This window comes from Hemitrygon akajei, chromosome 10 (assembly GCF_048418815.1).
Source record: "Hemitrygon akajei chromosome 10, sHemAka1.3, whole genome shotgun sequence".
Lineage (NCBI taxonomy): Eukaryota > Metazoa > Chordata > Chondrichthyes > Myliobatiformes > Dasyatidae > Hemitrygon > Hemitrygon akajei.
Window position 1 is genome coordinate 86,914,597 of NC_133133.1, and position 19,323 is coordinate 86,933,919.

Genomic DNA, 19,323 nt, shown 5'->3' on the forward strand with positions numbered 1-19,323 from the left:
GTAAGTCTTGTTTAGTTAACTGTCAGTAAGTTGCTGCTCACCTTCAAAAGCACCATCTTAAACTGGAAGTCTCAAAATGGGTCCTCAAGTATCATAAATAATAGTCCCGTACTTGTCCTTGTCCAGCGTGAATGCCTGGCAGCCCCAATCTCTCTCATACTGAGGATGAAACCTTTCTGTTAGGCACCAGGACATACCATCTTTAATTATCAACAAAGTTAACTTAAGACTAGACACCAGCTAGAATATGATGCACCCCACAGTGTAGTTACAATCATATTACAAAATAAATAGAATTATCTACACTAAATACAGTATATAAACCATATATACACAGTTACATATCCTCATTACTAAAGAAATGGAAATATTCCACTGTGTACGATGGGAATGATACACAAAGCCAACCCGAGCACATCAGCTCAGTTTAGGACCCATTGTGAGAACGTACCAGTAGAATAACAAGGCAAAGGTTGCATGTGTGTGAATGTGCGTGTGTAACAAGTGCATTTACGGACCGCTCTCCAGTACAGAAGTAAACAGGGCACCCTTGAAATACAGAAATTTGAATAGACCTCAGACAAAATGGAAGCAGCTACATTTTTTTTTAAAGCGTCATTCACAGATGTGCACATTGCAGCGTTTTAGTGCCGCATTTCTAATTGCACAAGAGAGTGTGGATGAACCACTGCAATCCAGCTGGTAATGTGTACCTATTTTACACAGGCATTTCTTCATTTATCTGTCAATATGCCACACCTGAAAATCTGGTATCAAGGAGGAAATATTAATACCGACTGTACTGCTGGGAATTGCCACCTTCTAACTTTGGTTCAGCTGATTTTCTCAATCATTAATGATGACTTTCATTATGGGTAGAGGGTTCCTTTGTAATGTTTGGCCCCATGGTCCTTTCATCACAAAGAAACTCCGTTTTCCAAATGCACAATCAGTGTCATGTGTAAGGCTCTCATTGAGATTCACAGCCACAATGAACATTGCCAACTGTCCTGTTACTGCACAGCTGTGATCTGCTGTAAAGTTTGATTTGTCTGTGGAAAATTGGAATGGACAAGAGGCTACAGCCTGTTCTTTGAGCACGAGGAATGCAGCTCTGGTGCCTATCCCTCCTGAGCAAACAAATGCATCAGCCACCTAATTTTCAACTTGACTGAAGTCTGTTTCATTTTGTTCCAGTTACGGGATTTTAGAATGCCCATGCAACTGCAGGCCTGTGGAGAACGAGTAACTTGGCTTCCTTTCTGATGGTGCAAGATGTAACTGAGCGTAAGGCAAGAGTTCATTTTGATTCCTCCGTAGAATACTTGAAATGTGTAGGAGGAAATGGAAGTTTGCAAGACCAAATAGCGTTAGTTTGGGATGTAGGAATGTGTTAAGAAAGTACAAGGGAATCAGTCTACAGTAATGTTTTGAGAACTTACAGTGAGTTCTAGTCTGCAGCCTTGAGAGTAGATCATGGTAAAAGCATGTACGTCTGGGAAAGAATCAGAGTAAGGGGTCTTGAAGAGAATATAAAAAAGGGCAATTTCTTTGTGTATAAGGGAATCCTCTCTGGTGGTGACTATTGCTAAGAGCTGGACAGAGGAGGAGAGAGAGGGGAAAGGAGGGAGAGGGGGGAGCAGGGGAGAGGGGGGAGTGGGGGAAGGGGAGAGAGGGAGAGAGAGAGGGGGAGAGGGGTAAGGGGAGGGGCGAGAGGGGGAAGGGTAGGGGATGGGGAAAGGGAAGGGGGAGGGGGATAGGGAGGGGAGAGGGAGAGGGAGACTGGTGGACTGAGGAGGGGTGAAGATGATGGGCAGGTTGAGGTGTGTAGGGGAGGGGAGAGCTGGAAACCTGAGGTAGGTGGATGCATGGAATCAAAGATGAACAGAGAGGCAAATGGAAGAAGTTCGGGAAGGAGAGGGTGAGGAGGGACCGCTGCTAGAAGGATATCAGCAGGAGCACAAAGAGCTACCAGGGCTGGACTTTGATCAGTGAAGGAAGTGATAATGGGAAGTGAGGGGTAGACGAAGCTGATCCAGATGAGGGGAGGGAGGGGTAAAGCCTGTGAGTGAAGTGGGTGGATGGAGAGGGAGGGCAATGGAGATGGGTGATGGGGAGGAGTGGGCAGGGTGGATGGAATGGGAAAGCAGACACAAATACAAAGATGGAAGGTGCTGAGATTTGGAAGGACAGAGAGGTGGAGGGGTGAAAGGGAAAAGAACTCACTCCTCAGAAATGAGAACTGTATTCATTTTCTTGTTGTTAGTTGTAGACTTTTTATTATAATTCACTGCAAAACAACAAATGCTGGACTTCCGGTAAGATGGCGATTGTTTAGCTGCTCCGAATTTTTGTTCCGTTATTGTCGCTGTCTTTGCACTAAATGTCTCCATTTTTTAAACCTTAGTTAGGAACTTTTTCGGTTTCTTTTACTTGCCTGTGAACATATCTACCTTACAATGTCTAGCAAAAGTTCTAAATCCGGGAGAAAGGAAGCTCCGGCTCTCTTGGCTGAGACCCGCGCTGCGCTCGAACAGCTCCGAGACGAAATTTTAAAGGAATTTAGAATCGTTTTCAAACAGCTGAAAGCCAAACTGGATCGGATCAACGATAGAGTGGACAAACATGCTGAACACTTATCACACATCGATTCGACTTCTGAAGATTTAGAAAGTCGTGTTCGATACTTGGAGACTCTCTGTTCCAGCTTAGAGGAAAAATGTAACAAACTTCTTTCCAAAATGGTGGATCTCGAAAATTGCAGCAGACGCTGCAATCTCCGAATTCTTGGGTTGCCAAAGGCCACCGAACAGGGATCAACCGTGAAGTTTTTCGCCGAGTTTCTCTGTGAGATATTCGGGAAAGATTTGCTTCCGAACTTGCCTGAGCTCGAAAGGGCACACAGGGTCTACGTTCCCCCCGGAATTCTGGGCTCCCGCCCGCAACCTGTAATTTTGTGCTTCCATCAATACCAGGTAAAACATCGTCTGATTATGGAGGCATGTCGCAGAGGTACCTTTTCTTTCCAAAATACAATCATTCGCTTTGTGGAAGATTTTGCACCCCAGACCTTAAAGATGCGCGCTGAGTTTAAAGGCGCAATGAAAGTGCTTTTTGATCGTGGTTTTAAACCCTCTCTTCGCACTCCTGCCGATCTACGAATCAAGCTTAATACTGGAAAATATAAGTGGTTTAAGTCAGTAAAGGAAGCTGAAGCATTTGTGGCAAGTCTTCCGGCTATCCAGTCATCTTTGGAACCCGATCGAACCTCCTAAAATGGTGGATAAGTACCTCTCGTAGTAAAATTACTTTTTCTGGACTCAGACTTTACTTGAATCACTCAGACATTATTCATTGAAACTCTAAGGGCTGTTGACAATCTCTCCCTGGATTTGGTGTGTCTTTTTTAAATAGACATTCTGTGCTTAATGTTTCCCTATGGACGTTTAAATAGTACTTGTGTAATCTATTTTATTCTTGTATAACTTTATCTATAGAGTTCTACAACTGACTCTAACTTGTTTTGGAGGTTTGAAGTCTTTAGTGAAGGCCTCCCTGTTTGTTGGTTCACAGTTTAATTGCTGATTTATTTTTTCTTTTTTTATATTTATTTATTTATTTATTTTCTCTTTTCTTCACCCTTTTTTCTAATCTCTGATTTTTTTTCTCCTCTCTGTAAATGGTTGATAAGTATGCTTCTTGAATTTATAATTTTCCCCTTCCTCCCCCTTTTTTTCCCCTTTCTCTTACTTTATTCTTCTATAATTTTTCGCGGGTAGGTTAGTTTTGGTTTTCTTCCAATTTTCTCTGTATTAAGTTTTATATTTCTGCAGAAGATGTTCTAATTTGTAGTTATGTTTTCTAGTGCATAAACTAGTTACTATTTGCTATAGTATTTATACGGAACTGCTGTTAATGACACAGATCTGGAAGTTGTACTTGGGTTAATTTTTTTGGTACAGCTAGCTGCTTTTTTTGGTAGCCGTCTAGTTTTGGGTTGTGTGGATGGGGTGGGTTTTCCAGTTCCAACATCACTTACTGTATTTATCGTTTTTCTTTATTGTTCAGGACATGTATATGTTTTGATTTTACGAATCTATGTTTACATCTCTGCTCCCAGACTGCTAGTGTACTGCTTGACTTTTTATATGCCTGCTGCCTTTTATGCATTAGTAATTGATAATGGCTAGTGCACTTAAATTCGTGAGCTGGAATGTAAAGGGATTGAATCACCCAGTTAAAAGGAGGAAGGTATTCTCACATATTAAACAACTCAAAGCTGACATTGCTTTCCTTCAAGAAACTCATATTCGTTGTTTTGATAACTCCCGGCTTCTGTCAAAGTGGGCAGGTCAGCATTTTCATTCATCCTTTGCCGCTAAAGCTAGGGGAGTCTCCATTCTTATTAACTCAAATATTCCTTTTGAACTCCATAATAAAATATCTGATACAAATGGCCATTTTATTATTGTTTCTGGTAAACTACATAACACTAAAGTTGCACTAGCAAACCTGTATGCCCCCAACTTTGATGATGTTAACTTTTTTGAACTTTTTTTTCCTCACTACCAGACTTAAACTCATACTCTCTTATACTGGGTGGTGACTTCAACTGTTGGTTGGATCCTAATCTGGATCGATCGTCCTCTGTTACCAGATCACCTACCAAATCTGCCTTAGCTATCCAATCGTTTCTCTCTAATTTTGGTATCTCTGATATATGGCGTTTCCTTCATCCTACTGAGAGAGATTATTCTTTTTTCTCACATGTTCACCATACCTTCACTAGAATTGACTATCTCTTACTCGATAACCAACTTATTCCATTTGCCCACTCTTGTGACTATCAGAGTATACTGATTTCTGACCATGCCCCAATTACTCTCTCTCTGAACTTTCCTGGTCTCCCTCAGAGGAATAAACATTGGCGGTTTGATTCAACTTTATTATCGGATGATGATTTTAAAAAACTTATTAAGGATCAGATAACCTTTTATTTTAACACTAATACATCACCTGAAGTGCCATCCCAGTTTGTCTGGGATGCCATGAAAGCATATCTGAGGGGTCAAATAATCTCTTACACAGCAAATCTCAACAGAAGATCCTGTGCAGATTGATTAGACCTCATTAACCAGATTAAAGAATTGGATCAACTATATGCTCAAACTAAGAACCCTGAATTATACAAGAAGCGCGTTGAACTCCAAACTAAATTTAATCTTCTGTCTACTCATAATGTTGAACGCCAACTTCTCGAAAGCAAGAGTCGCTTTTACATTCATGGGGATAAGTCTGGTAAATTCCTAGCCAATCAGCTGAGGCGTTCCAAAGCCAAACAACATATTACAAAGATCTGGAAGGAGAATGGAGACTTTACATCGGATCATTTAGAAATTAATAACGCATTTAAAAAATTTTATTCTCGGCTTTATTCCTCTGAATCTTTGAATGACAATATCTCTGTTGATCAATTTTTACAGAATCTGAATATCCCTTCACTTTCATCTGATTTTAAAGCCAAACTCAATGCGCCTATATCATCAGAAGAAATATCTTTTGCAATTTCTGCACTGTCCTCAGGGAAATCTCCTGGACCTGATGGGTTCCCTGTAGAATTTTATAAATCATTCTTTTCACTTCTTTCTCCTCAGTTACTTTCAGTATTATCTGACTCGTTTAATTATGGCAAATTGCCACCCTCTTTCAATGAGGCATCTATTATTCTTCTATTAATAAAGGGCAAAGACCCAACAGAGTGTTCCTCGTATAGGCCGATTTCTTTACTCAATGTTGATGTAAAGATCTTAGCTAAAGTTTTGGCTCATAGATTAGAAACCGTTTTTCCCTCCATTATCTCTGATGACCAAACAGGTTTTATTAAAAACCGTCTCCCTTTTTTTAACATTCGGCGTTTATTTAATATCTTATACTCACCACCAACTGGGATTCCTGAATGTGTTATTTCCCTCGATGCGGAGAAAGCATTTGATCGTATAGAGTGGAACTACCTTTTTGCAGTCTTAGAAAAATTTGACCTCGGTCAAAGTTTCATCTCTTGGATCAAATTGCTGTACATGTGTCCTACTGCTTCTGTTTTAACTAATTTTCAGAAATCCCAAGTATTTAATCTCAAATGTGGCACCCGTCAGGGATGCCCCTTAAGTCCCTTTCTCTTTGATTTGGCTATAGAACCTTTGATGATAGCATTTTGAAACTGTCCTGAATTGACCGGGATTTGGAGAGGGGGTGTTGAGCATAAAGTTTCTCTTTATGCTGATGACTTATTACTCTTTCTCTCAAATCCGTCTACATCCTTACCTCTAATGTTTTCACTTCTTGACCAGTTTAGCCAGATCTCTGGCTATAAACTTAATTTACATAAGAGTGAACTTTTCCCAATTAATAAAGAAGCACAAGAACTAACATTTCGTGATCTCCCTTTTAAAGTAGTCCATAATCAATTTACTTATCTTGGAATTACAGTCACAAGGAAGTTTAAAGATCTCTTTCGTGAAAACTTTGCCAATCTTTCATATACCGTAGATGCCGGATTATAAGCCGCTACTTTTTTCCCATGCTTTGAACAGCTTTGAACACTGCGGCTTTTACTACGGTGCGGCTAATGCATGGTTTTTTTTCATGCCGCCAAAAACATTTTGCCTCGTAACAGTAGACCAATAAAATTGATGAGTAGTTCACAGAGGTCCAATGAAATTGTACGATAAATCAAGCGCACTTTCACAATTAAATTATTGTAAATCAGTCATTTGTACTCACCCTCATCAACATGGAAAACACTCGAAGAAAAGCATTGTGCTGCCTTTATGGCAGTTATTTAGTTTATAATATTTTCGCTTAGTAATTCATTTGTTAGTATTTTCTAGTTAAAGTTAGAAGTGTTTTAACTATATTTGTTTTCTATACTACATCCCGGGATGCTATGACGTCACATCCGGTTTCGCTGCGTCTTGTGGGGAAATACCGGTTTGCGATCCCGCGCGATGATGCTGCTTTTAAGTTAAAGGCGATCAATAACTTTTCCTGATAGGCTGCAGTATATATATTTTTTACCAGTCGTTAGGAGATATTGGAATGTTGTTCAGTAAAAAAGTATACGCAACGTAATTTGTGTGTTACCGATACGTATGTATATTTAAAAGTAGCCGTGTTACAGGCACGGTTCTTAAAAAAGCATTTGCAATATGTATTTGTTTATGTTACCATACGGATTTAATTAAAAGTTAAAAAATCCTCACGTGTAATATCTTTCTGTGTAAATATCTCATATTACAACGTGGGACACCTGCGGCTTAAAATCCGGTGCGGCTTGTACAAGTACAAAATTGATTTTCTTTCTAAAATTAGAGCCTGCGGCTTTTAATCAGGTGCGCTCTGTAGTACAGAATCTACGGTACTATAAAACAGAGTCTGGTACAATGGTCACCTCTATCTATGTCTTTGGTAGGTCATATTAATGTTGTTAAAATGTATGTTCTCCCCAAATTTTTATACTTATTTCAATCTATCCCAATTTTTATTCCTAAATCTTTTTTTGATTCCTTAGACTCTATTATTTTGTCATATCTGTGGAAGAATAAGCGCTCTAGAATTAATAAAATCCATCTCCAAAAATCTAAAAAAGAGGGTGGCATGGGCAGCTAATATACGTTGTGCTACCTTTTGGTCTTTCTTCCACGGCCAACCCGAGTGCCCTAATTGGGTGGCAATAGAGTTGAGCTCCACTAAAGAATTATCTATCTCTGCACTTCTTGGCTCTGCACTCCCTAGTAGTCTGTCCAGATCAATAGCTAATCCTCTTGTTAGACACACTTTGCGTATATGGGCTCAGTTTAAGAAATGCTATGGTTTCCATGGGTTTTCTGTTTCCAGCCCTGTCACACATAATCACCTTTTTTTACCTACTACGTACGATTCAGCATTCCATGTTTGGTATAGGAAGGGCATTAGACATTTTGAAGATCTTTTCATTGATAATCGCTTCGCTTCTTTTCAGCAGCTCTCTGTTAAGTTCAATCTGCCCAACGCTCATTTTTTTAGATATCTCCAAATCAGACACTTTATTGCTCCTTTAATTCCTAACTTTCCTGAAATGCCTGTGAAAAATGCTATGGACCTATTTCTTTCCATTAATCCACTAGGTAAAGGTTTAATATCAATTATTCGAGATAAATTAGCAGCCTTACGACGGGCCCCTGTGGATAAAATTTAAATAGCCTGGGAGCAGGATTTAAATACCTCCTTATCCGATGAGAGCTGGGACTCAATTCTCAAATCGGTTAACTCAACCTCTCTTTGTGCTCGCCATTGCCTTTTACAGTTTAAGATTGTTCATAGAGCCCATATGTCTAAATCTAAACTATCTCGATTCTACCCTGGCATTAGTCCGCTCTGCGATAAATGCAAGAGGGGCATGGCCTCTCTCATCCATATGTACTGGTTCTGTCCTAGCTTGGAGAAATTTTGGAAAGATGTCTTCACTACGTTATCGTGTATTCTGAATCAGCACCTAGAACCAAACCCCTTAATTGCTTTGTTCGGTTTTTGGGGCGAGACAGATTTACGTCTGGGTCCGACCAAATGCCGAATATTATCCTTTGCCTCTCTCCTGGCTAGATGCTTGATCCTCCTTAGATGGAGAGATGTTGCCCCGCCCACTCATGCACAATGGCTTAATGACATTATGGCCTGCTTGGACCTCGAAAAAATTCATTATTCAGTTCTTAATTCGGATCTAAAGTTCCATAAGGTCTGGGGACCTTTTATCGAGTACTTTCATAATCTTCCTCTTGACTAGGGTTTTTTTTCTTTTCGGTCCCTTGCTTTCAGCTCCCTTTTTTTTCTGGTAGTAGGCATTATTATCCTCTGTTGCTAAGTGTATTCACAGTCTGGGAGTTTGACTGTCCGGACTTATACTCTCTATATTGTGTTGTGGTTGGTCTGGAGTTGTTGTTGTTTTTTCTTGTGTTGTGGGGCTTGGGGAGGATACTAAGTTTACTTGTCTTCAATTTAGGTGCTTTTTTGTCAAATTCTCTTCCTTTGTAGCATATTGTCATTCTATGCTTAATTTTGCACTGTATTAATATTCCTCATTGGGATTTGGGGTTTTTAATTTGTAAAATGTATAGAAAAACTAATTTAAAAAAACAACAAATGCTGCAGCTGGACAACAAATTTCACAACATACCCCAGGAATACCCCAGAGGAATTTCAGGAGGGTGGGTGTTGGACGAAAGTTTCATAGGAGAAAGGGGAAGTGGTTGGACGGTTGACGGTTTTGATAACTGTTAGTTCTTTGGCAGACAGCACACCTGTGAACAGTGCTAAAGCATCAGCATTTCAAAGGTTCCTCATAACCCGCTGCGCAGTGAGAGAGCAGGAATGAGACCGATAACCTGGAGGAAATGCTAAAGAATTGAACACGTGAGAATCAGACTTGAACACTGAGAGTGCAGAAACATCACTGATTAGTGCGAGAATTAGACAACAGACAATAGGTGCAGGAATAGGCCATTTGGCCCTTCGAGCCAGCACCGCCATTCAATGTGATCATGGCTGATCATCCACAATCAGTACCCCGATCCTGCCTTTTCCCCATATCCCTTGACTCCGCTATCAGCGGGAGGAGGGGGCTGTCATTTAAAATTGAGTGTGTAGGTACTTCCTATAGAGGGTGATGATCCTCCGGAAGAATACAAAGTTTTGAAAGATGAGAGAACTGAGGGCATTGGAATTGGTTCAGAAGAGGATATGACACCCAGGACAGATCAGCCACTGACATACTACATGGCAGGGTAGGCTTTAGGTTTGATTGGCTTAAACGTGTACTTATTTTATAATGTTCTTATGACAGGATAGGAAAAGGGACAGGATGGCAGAATACAAGGGAAGATGTAAGAGGGATAATCAACCGTAGGGTATATGCTTCACAGTGCATTCTGTTGAAGGTAAGGATCGTACAGAGAGTGTGTCGGCACTGCTTTCTGCCAATAATGGTATCAGAAGTTCTTCTATTGTTGGAGACTATCCCTAACATCCAACATGCACTTCCTGATCCAGTATCTCCACAGAAAACCAAAGCCACGTAGTATCAAACTTCCAGAAAAAAACCTCAGTCACAGGTCCTATATTCACTTACTGTAGGCATGTCGAAATTGGACAATTATTTGAAACCCAAACACTAACGAGAAAATCTGCAGATGCTGGAAATCCAAGCAACACGCATAAAATACTGGAGGGACTCAGCAGGCCAGGCAGCATCTATAGAAAAAAAGTACAGACAACGTTTCAGGCCAAGACCTTTCATCACTGTGCTCTTTTCCATAGATGCTGCCTGGCCTGCTGAGATCCTCCAGCATTTTGCGTATGTAGGCTACTTCATTTGAAAGCATAGTAATTGTTTTTTACTTCTTTTATGTCTGTTTTTCACCTTAAAAGTGATTCTGGGACTGTTAGAGCCTGTGATTTACAGTTTGAAGATAGTTTAAGTGATCCAGCACTTTGCTGTCTCCAAGAAGATTCCACAAAGTGAGCACATACTCGGTTGGCTGCAATGCGAAGAAACTTCAAGATACATGCAGGCCGACATTCGACTCCATTTTGCTGATTAAAGTACCCGTTAATTGCCAATTAGAGCATCAATGAAAATTGAGACATCGAGGCGAAGGCAGAAGGTGAACGAGAGTTCAGCGCTGACTGACTTTGTTTTGATCGCTGCCGGAGGAGTCTGTGAGCAGCCTGTCACTGTGAGGCTCACTGTGGCAGGTGGGTAGGCCTCTCTGCCTCGTGTGGTGTCCCTCCCTTTTGATGAACGTTGGTGATATCATAGGATGTTACCACGGTTCTGTGTTTATGGATTAGACTGTTGTGTTTATGGACTGTGGACATTTTTCAGACTAATAGTTTTTATCACCCATTCCTTTTCTGTTTTGTTGTGTGGGGGAGGGTTTTGGGGGTTGACATTAGATTTTTGTGTAGGAGAGGGGTTGTTTTTCAGAAGGCAATGTTCTGTTCCATTTTCTGCAGGGGAGGGGGTTTTGGGCTTTGATGAACAGGATGCCATTCTTCTTTGTATGGGAGTTTGGTTTGATGTTTCTCTCTGAATGGTTTCCATGTTCTTTCTTTGTTTCATGACTATCTTGAGAAGACACATTTCAGAGTTGTATATGGATACGTGCTTTGATAATAAATGAACATATGAACCTTTGAAGTTAAAAGTTTGGCAAATAGAATCTTTGAACAGGAGGAAGATCAGTAAATATATTGTAGCATTAAAAGATTTATCGAGAAATGGTAACTTTGGAATTTTTTTGAAGTAGATTCCACTTCATGGTGTTAAGGGCAAGAAGTCCAGATTATAAATTATAAAGTTAGAGACTTTGAAACAGGGAGAATGTCATATGGCTCAAATGGATGTAAACTCCTGCTACTGATTCAGTGGCAAGTTCACATTCTTTTTTGTTTGAGGAGATGAGCTTCCCCTACATCAAAAGAAGGGACCTGAAGCAACAGTAAAAAAATTCAAAACCAAAGCAGCTAACCAGAGCAGCATCAGCAAGAAATGCATCCAAAAAGCAAATATATAGAGGAAGCCTGAGTTCATCGACATGAAATAAAATTGACTTGTACGGTATCTAATCTGCTGGTGGAAAAAGCAAGAAGCAGCATGATTTCAAGTAGAAGGCAGACATAAATGGGCATTTAGTGAATTTGTACATAGAGCTTAGTCCCGGCATCCACAAAGATATACCAGCAGCAGGAACTGCAAGCATCCACCTTTGACAGAAAGTTAATTCAATGAAGGTACTGGGTCAAATGAAATGCACTGGGTGATGTAATAGCCAATGAGCAGAAGTGACTTGGTATAAATGGGCAATGACTGGCAAAGAAATGTATCTCTCAATTAGAGAGAGTTTGTTCAATAAGACCACACCCTGTAGCATCAGACTTCCAAAGACATAACTCCATCTAACCTATAGTACAGATTCTGACAGGATTAGCAAGAATATAATGTTGACCTCTTATCTAGTAGATGATGACTTCCCAGTTACAGCTAAGCAAATTCCTAAGAGAACATAGAAACATACTTTTCCGAAAGGAGACCACTGGCACACTTTCAAAATTAGCTGAGTGCCAGACACAGCTATCATTGTTAAATAGATTTGAATTCTCTGCTGATTAATAATGTAAATGCAGACACAGAATACTCATCCCCAATCTTCCAAAAAGATTAATTTTAGATGAATTACATTTAGAAAATGCTGGTAATGTACACTATTACCAGAAGCAAGTACTGTATTGACAAACACCTACAAGATTTTACTTCACAACCTTTCAAGAGTGCAGACAAGTCCCACAGTCCTCCCTGCAGATGTAGAGAAGCCAACAGAAATATTTCAGAACATCCACATTGATTTTTGACAGAAAACAATAACTTTCTATTTATCTTTAACATCCATTTTGAAAAGATTGAAGGTTGGATCGTTAGCTGAGAATACAACTGAGGAACTGAGGTCAATTTTCCAAATTCATGGCATACCTGAAGAACTGATCTCAGATGATAGACCTTAATTCACACTATATCTATACAATAGGCTCCATTCAAAGGAATGACATGAAACATACGTTAATCATTTGACTGTTCCATTTCTAACAGTACATTTAAAGAGTCGGTATAAATTCTTCAGGGATCTTCAAAGAGACAAGCTTTTCAAGATTGTTTAAGTCTAACCAAGAACCATCACTCAGTTAATTTCCTGTTCAAGTATTGTACAACACCAAATTCTATCTTAGAAGTGACCCCAGCATAGTTGCTAACGTGTTGCAGAGTAGTGTGTATTAAAATGGGAGACACAAGAGACTGTACATGCTAGAATCTGGAGCAAAATAAAAGCAAACTACTGAAGGAACTCAGCAGATCAGATAGCGTCTCTCATGGCAATGGACAGTCAAGGTTTCCAGTTGCGAACCTTCGTTGGGCAACACAATAGCATAGTGGTTAGTATGAAGCTATTACAGTTTGAGGCATTGCAGAGTTCGGAGTTCAGTTCTGGCACAGCTCTCTATGTCTTCCCCATGGAATGCATGGGTTTTCTCCGGGTGCTCCAGTTTCCTCCCACAGTCTAAAGGCAAACCGGGTAGGTTACACAAAGTCCACTGCAGATGCTGTGGTCAAATCAACATGCACAAACAAGCTGGATGAACTCAGCAAGTCGGGCAGCATCCGTTGAAATGAGCAGTCAACGTTTTGGGCTGAGACCCTCATTTCTCTCATGACCCTCATGACTGCTCATTTCAACAGATGCTGCCCAACAAGTTCATCCAACTTGTTTGTATGTGTTGATTTGACCACAGCATCTGCAGTGGAGTGCTGACGAAGGGTCTCAGCCCAAAACGTTGACTGCTCATTTCAACAGATGCTGCCCGGCCTGCTGAGTTCATCCAGCTTGTTTGTATGTGTTGACCGGGTAGGTTAATTGGACATTGTAAATTGTCCCATGATTAGCTCAGGGTTAATCAGGTTTGTTGATGCTGTGGCAGTGTGGCTTGAAGCACCTACCCCACACTGTGTGCTAAATAAGTAAATAGGGAATGAAATAGGTCAGGTGACGGAGGTATGTGTTGGGGAACACTTCGGGTCCAGTGATCACAATGCCATTAGTTTCAATATAATTATGGAGAAGGAAAGGTCTGGACCCAGGGTTGAGATTTTTAATTGGAGAAAGGCTAACTTTGAGGATATGCAAAAGGATTTAGAAGGAGTGGATTGGGACAATTTGTTTTATGGGAAGAATCTAATAGAGAAATGGCGGTCATTTAAAGGTGAAATTTTGAGGGTACAGAATCTTTATGTTCCTGTTAGGTTGAAAGGAAAGGTTACAAGTTTGAGAGAGCCATGGTTATCAAGGGATATTTGGAAACTTGGTTAGGAAAAAGAGAGATATCTACAACAAATATAGGCAGCATGGAGTAAATGAGGTGCTCGAGGAATATAAAGAATGTAAGAAGAATCTTAAGAAAGAAATTAGAAAAGCTAAAAGAAGATACAAGGTTGCTTTGGCAAGTAAGGTGAAAATAAATCCAAAGGGTTTCTACAGTTATATTAATAGCAAAAGGATAGTGAGGGATAAAATTGGTCCCTTAGAGAATCAGAGTGGACAGCTATGTGTGGAGCCGAAAGAGATGGGGGAGATTTTGAACAATTTCTTTCCTTTGGTATTCACTAAGGAGAAGTTATTAAATTGTGTAAGGTAAAGGAAACAAGTAGGGAAGTTATGGAAACTATGACTATTAAAGAGGAGGAAGTACTGGTGCTTTTAAGGAATATAAAAGTGGATAAATCTCTGGGTCCTGACAGGATATTCCCTGGGACCTTGAGGGAGGTTAGTGTAGAAATAGCAGGGGCTCTGACAGAAATATTTCAAATGTCATTAGAAACGGGGATGCTGCCGGAGGATTGGCATATTGCTCATGTGGTTCCATTGTTTAAAAAGGGTTCTAAGAGTAAACCTAGCAATTATAGGCCTGTTAGTTTGACGTCAGTGGTGGGTAAATTAATGGAAAGTATTCTTAGAGATGATATATATCATTATCTGGATAGACAGGGTCTGATTAGAAATAGTCAGCATGGATTTGTGTGTGGAAGGTCATGCTTGACAAATCTTATTGAATTTTTTGAAGAGGTTACAAGGAAAGTTGACAAGGGTAAAGCAGTGGATGTTGTCTATATGGACTTCAGTAAGGCCTTTGACAAGGTTCCACATGGAAAGTTAGTTAGGAAGGTTCAATCGTTAGGTATTAATATTGAAGTAGTAAAATGGATTCAACAGTGGCTGGATGGAAGATGCCAGAGAGTAGTGGTGGATAACTGTTTGTCAGGTTGGAGGTCGGTGACTAGTGGTGTGCCTCAGGGATCTGTACTGGGTCCAATGTTGCTTGTCCATTTACATTAATGATCTGGATGATGGGGTGGTAAATTGGATTAGTAAGTATGCAGATGATACTAAGATAGGTGGCATTGTGGATAATGAAGTACCGTAAATTCCGGACTACAGAGCGCACCTGATTAAAAGCCGCAGGCTCTAATTTTAGAAAGAAAATCAATTTTGTACTTGTACAGGCCGCACCGGATTTTAAGCCGCAGGTGTCCCACGTTGTAATATGAGATATTTACACAGAAAGATATTACACGTGAGGATTTTTTAACTTTTAATTAAATCCGTATGGTAACATAAACAAATACATATTGCAAATGCTTTTTTTCGAACCGTGCCTGTAACACGGCTACTTTTAAATATACATACGTATTGGTAACACACAAATTACGTTGCGTATACTTTTTTACTGAACAACATTCCAATATCTCCTAACGACTGGTAAAAAAAAATATATACTGCAGCCTACCAGGAAAAGTTATTGATCACCTTTAACTTAAAAGCTGCATCATATGCTGGCAGCGTTTCGCTCGGGTCTAATGCACTCGCCCCCTCCTTTCCATTTATCGCAAACCGGTATTTTCCCACAAGACGCGGCGAAACCGGATGTGACGTCATAGCATCCCGGGATGTAGTACAGAAAACAAATATACTTAAAACACTTCTAACTTTAACTAGAAAATACTAACAAATGAATTACTAAGCGAAAATATTATAAACTAATTAACTGCCATAAAGGCAGCACAATGCTTTTCTTCGAGTGTTTTCCATGTTGATGAGGGTGAGTACAAATGACTGATTTACAATAATTTAATTGTGAAAGTGCGCTTGATTTATTGTACAATTTCATTGGACCTCTGTGAACTACTCATCAATTTTATTGGTCTACTGTTACGAGGCAAAATGTTTTTGGCGGCATGAAAAAAATCCATGCATTAGCCGCACTGTAGTAAAGGCCGCAGTGTTCAAAGCGTGGGAAAAAAGTAGCGGCTTATAATCCGGAATCTACGGTAGGTTTTCAAAGCTTGCAGAGAGATTTAGGCCAGTTAGAAGAGTGGGCTGAACGATGGCAGATGGAGTTTAATGCTGATAAGTATGAGGTGCTACATTTTGGTAGGAATAATCCAAATAGGACATACATGGTAAATGGTAGGGCATTGAAGAATGCAGTAGAACAGAGTGATCTAGGAATAATGGTGCATAGTTCCCTGAAGGTGGAATCTCATGTGGATAGGGTGGTGAAGAAAGCTTTTGGTATGCTGGCCTTTATAAATCAGAGCATTGAGTATAGGAGTTGGGATGTAATGTTAAAATTGTACAAGGCATTGGTAAGGCCGAATTTGGAGTATTGTGTACAGTTCTGATCACCAAATTATAGGAAAGATATCAACAAAATAGAGACAGTACAGAGAAGATTTACTAGAATGTTACCTGGGTTTCAGCACCTAAGTTACAGGGAAAGGCTGAACAAGTTAGGTCTTTATTCTTTGGAGCGTAGAAGGTTGAGGAGGGACTTGATAGAGGTATTTAAAATTATGAGGGGGATAGATCGAGTTGACGTAGATAGGCTTTTTCCATTGAGAGTAGGGGAGATTCAAACAAGAGGACCTGAGTTGAGATTTAGGGGGCAGAAGTTTAAGGGTAACATGAGGGGGAATTTCTTTACTCAGAGAGTGGTAGCTGTGTGGAATGAACTTCCAGTAGAAGTGGTAGAGGCAGGTTCGGTATTGTCATTTAAAGTAAAATTGGATTGGTATATGGACAGGAAAGGAATGGAGGGTTATGGGCTGAGTGCGGGCCAGTGGGACTAGGTGAGAGTAAGTGTTCGGCACGGACTAGAAGGGCCGGGACGGCCTGTTTCTGTGCTTCAATTGTTATATGGTTATATGGTTAAATAAATAGTTTATGTGAAGGATCTGAATCTAAAATATTGACTGTCCATTTCCCTTCACTGATGTCGCCTTGACCTGCTAAGTTCCTCCTGCAGTTTGCTTTCAGCTTGAACATATTAAGCCAAACTTAGAAAAGGCTGGAAGACCAGCAATTAAAAGAAGACAATGTTTTGTGAGCTTATAATTAATAAGGGACAAGAGAAGATGAGTAAGTATGGCAGACAGAAGTTGGATATTGGTGAGATTCAACAAGTCTGCAATACTGATCATATCTTGTTTGTAAAGGCCGAAGTGTCCATCAACAGTAGCACATTGAAGAAACTTTTAATGACAAATTAATTACAAAGAATTGCTTGAGAACCAAACAATGGAGTAGAGATAAAAATCAAGAGTGAGTTCAGCAAGGTCCTTTATGTTCTCTAAGAAAATTGCTACTTTGGATCCTTCTAGTTCACTTACCGCTCAAATCGGTCCATAGAACCATAGAAAATTACAGCACAGAAACGGGCCTTTTGGCCCTTCTTGACTGTGCTGAACCATTTTTTGCCTAGTCCCACTGACCTGCACCCGGACCATATCCCTCCATACACGTCTCATCCATCTACCTGTCCAAGTTTTTCTTAAATATTAAAAGTGAGCCCACATTTACCACTTCATCTGGCAGCTCATTCCACACTCCCACCACTCTCTGTGTGAAGAAAACCCCCCCATGTTCCCTTTAAACTTTTCCCCCTTCACCCTTAACCCATGTCCTCTGTTTTTTTTTTCTCCCCTAGCCTCAGCAGAAAAAGCCTGCTTGCATTCATTCTATCTATACCCATCATAATCTTATATACCTCTATCAAATCTCCCCTCATTCTCCTACGCTCCAGGGAATAAAGTCATAACCTATTCAACCTTTCTCTGTAACTCAGTTTCTCAAGTCCCGGCAACATCCTTGTAAACCTTCTCTGCAATCTTTTAACCTTATTAATATTTTCCTGTAATTTGGTGACCAAAACTGCACACAATATAATCTTATACAACCTCACCATAACATTCCAACTCTTATACTCAATACTTTGATTTATAAAGGCCAGTGTACCAAAAGCTCTATTTATGACCCTATCTACCTGTGATGCCACTTTTAGGGAATTTTGTATCTGTATTCCCAGATCCCTCTGTTCTACTGCACTCCTCAGTGCCCTACCATTTACCTTGTATGTTCTACCTTGGTTTGTCCTTCCAAAGTGCAATACCTCACACTTGTCTGTATTAAACTCCATCTGCCATTTTTCAGCCCATTTTTCCAGCTGATCCAAATCCCTCTGCAAGCTTTGAAAACCTTCCTCACTGTCCACTACACCTCCAATCTTTGTATCATCAGCAAATTTGCTGATCCAATTTACCACATTATCATCCAGATCATTAATATAGATGACAATAACAATGGACCCAGCACTGATCCCTGTGGCACACCACTAGTCACAGGCCTCCACTCAGAGTAGCAATCCTCCACTGCCACTCTCTGGCTTCTCCCATTGAGCCAATGTCTAATCCAATTTACTACCTCACCATGTATACCTAGTGACTGAATCTTCCTAATTAACCTCCCATGCGGGACCTTGTCAAAGGCCTTACTGAAGTCCATGTATACAACATCCACTGCCTTCCCTTCATCCACTTTCCTGGTAACCTCCTCGAAAAACTCTAATACATTTTTTAAACATGACCTACCACACACAAAGCCATGTTGACCCTTCCTAATAAGTTCCTGTCTATCTAAATACTTGCAGATCCTATCTCTTAGTACCCCTTCCAATAATTTACCTACTACCGACGTCAAACTTACCAGTCTATAATTTCCCAGATTACTTTTAGAGCCTTTTTTAATCAAAGGAACAACATGAGCTATCCTCCAATCCTCCGGCACCTCACCCGTAGATACCGACTTTTTAAATATATCTGCCAGGGCCCCTGCAATTTCAACACTAGTCTCCTTCAAGGTCCGAGGGAATACCCTGTCAGGTCCTGGGGATTTATCTACTCTGATTTGCCTCAAGATAGCAAGCGCCTTCTCCTCTTCAATCTGTATAGGTTCCATGACTTCACTACCTGTTTGCCTTATTTCCATTGACTCCATGCTAGTTTCCTTAGTAACAGACGCAGAAAACCCATTTAAGATCTCCCCCATTTCTTTTGGTTCCATACATAGCCGATCATTCTGATCTTCAAGAGGACCAATTTTATCCCTTACTATCCTTTTGCTCTTAACATAGCTATAGAAGCTCTTCAGATTATCCTTCACCCTGACAGCCAAAGCAACCTCATATCTTCTTTTAGTCCTCCTGATTTCTTTCTTAAGTTTTTTTTTGCACTTTTTATACTCCTCAAGCACCTTATTTCATCCCTGTTGCCTATACATGTCATACATCTCTCTCTTCTTTTTTTATCAGAGTTCCAATATCCCTCGAGAACCAAGGTTTCTTATTCTTATT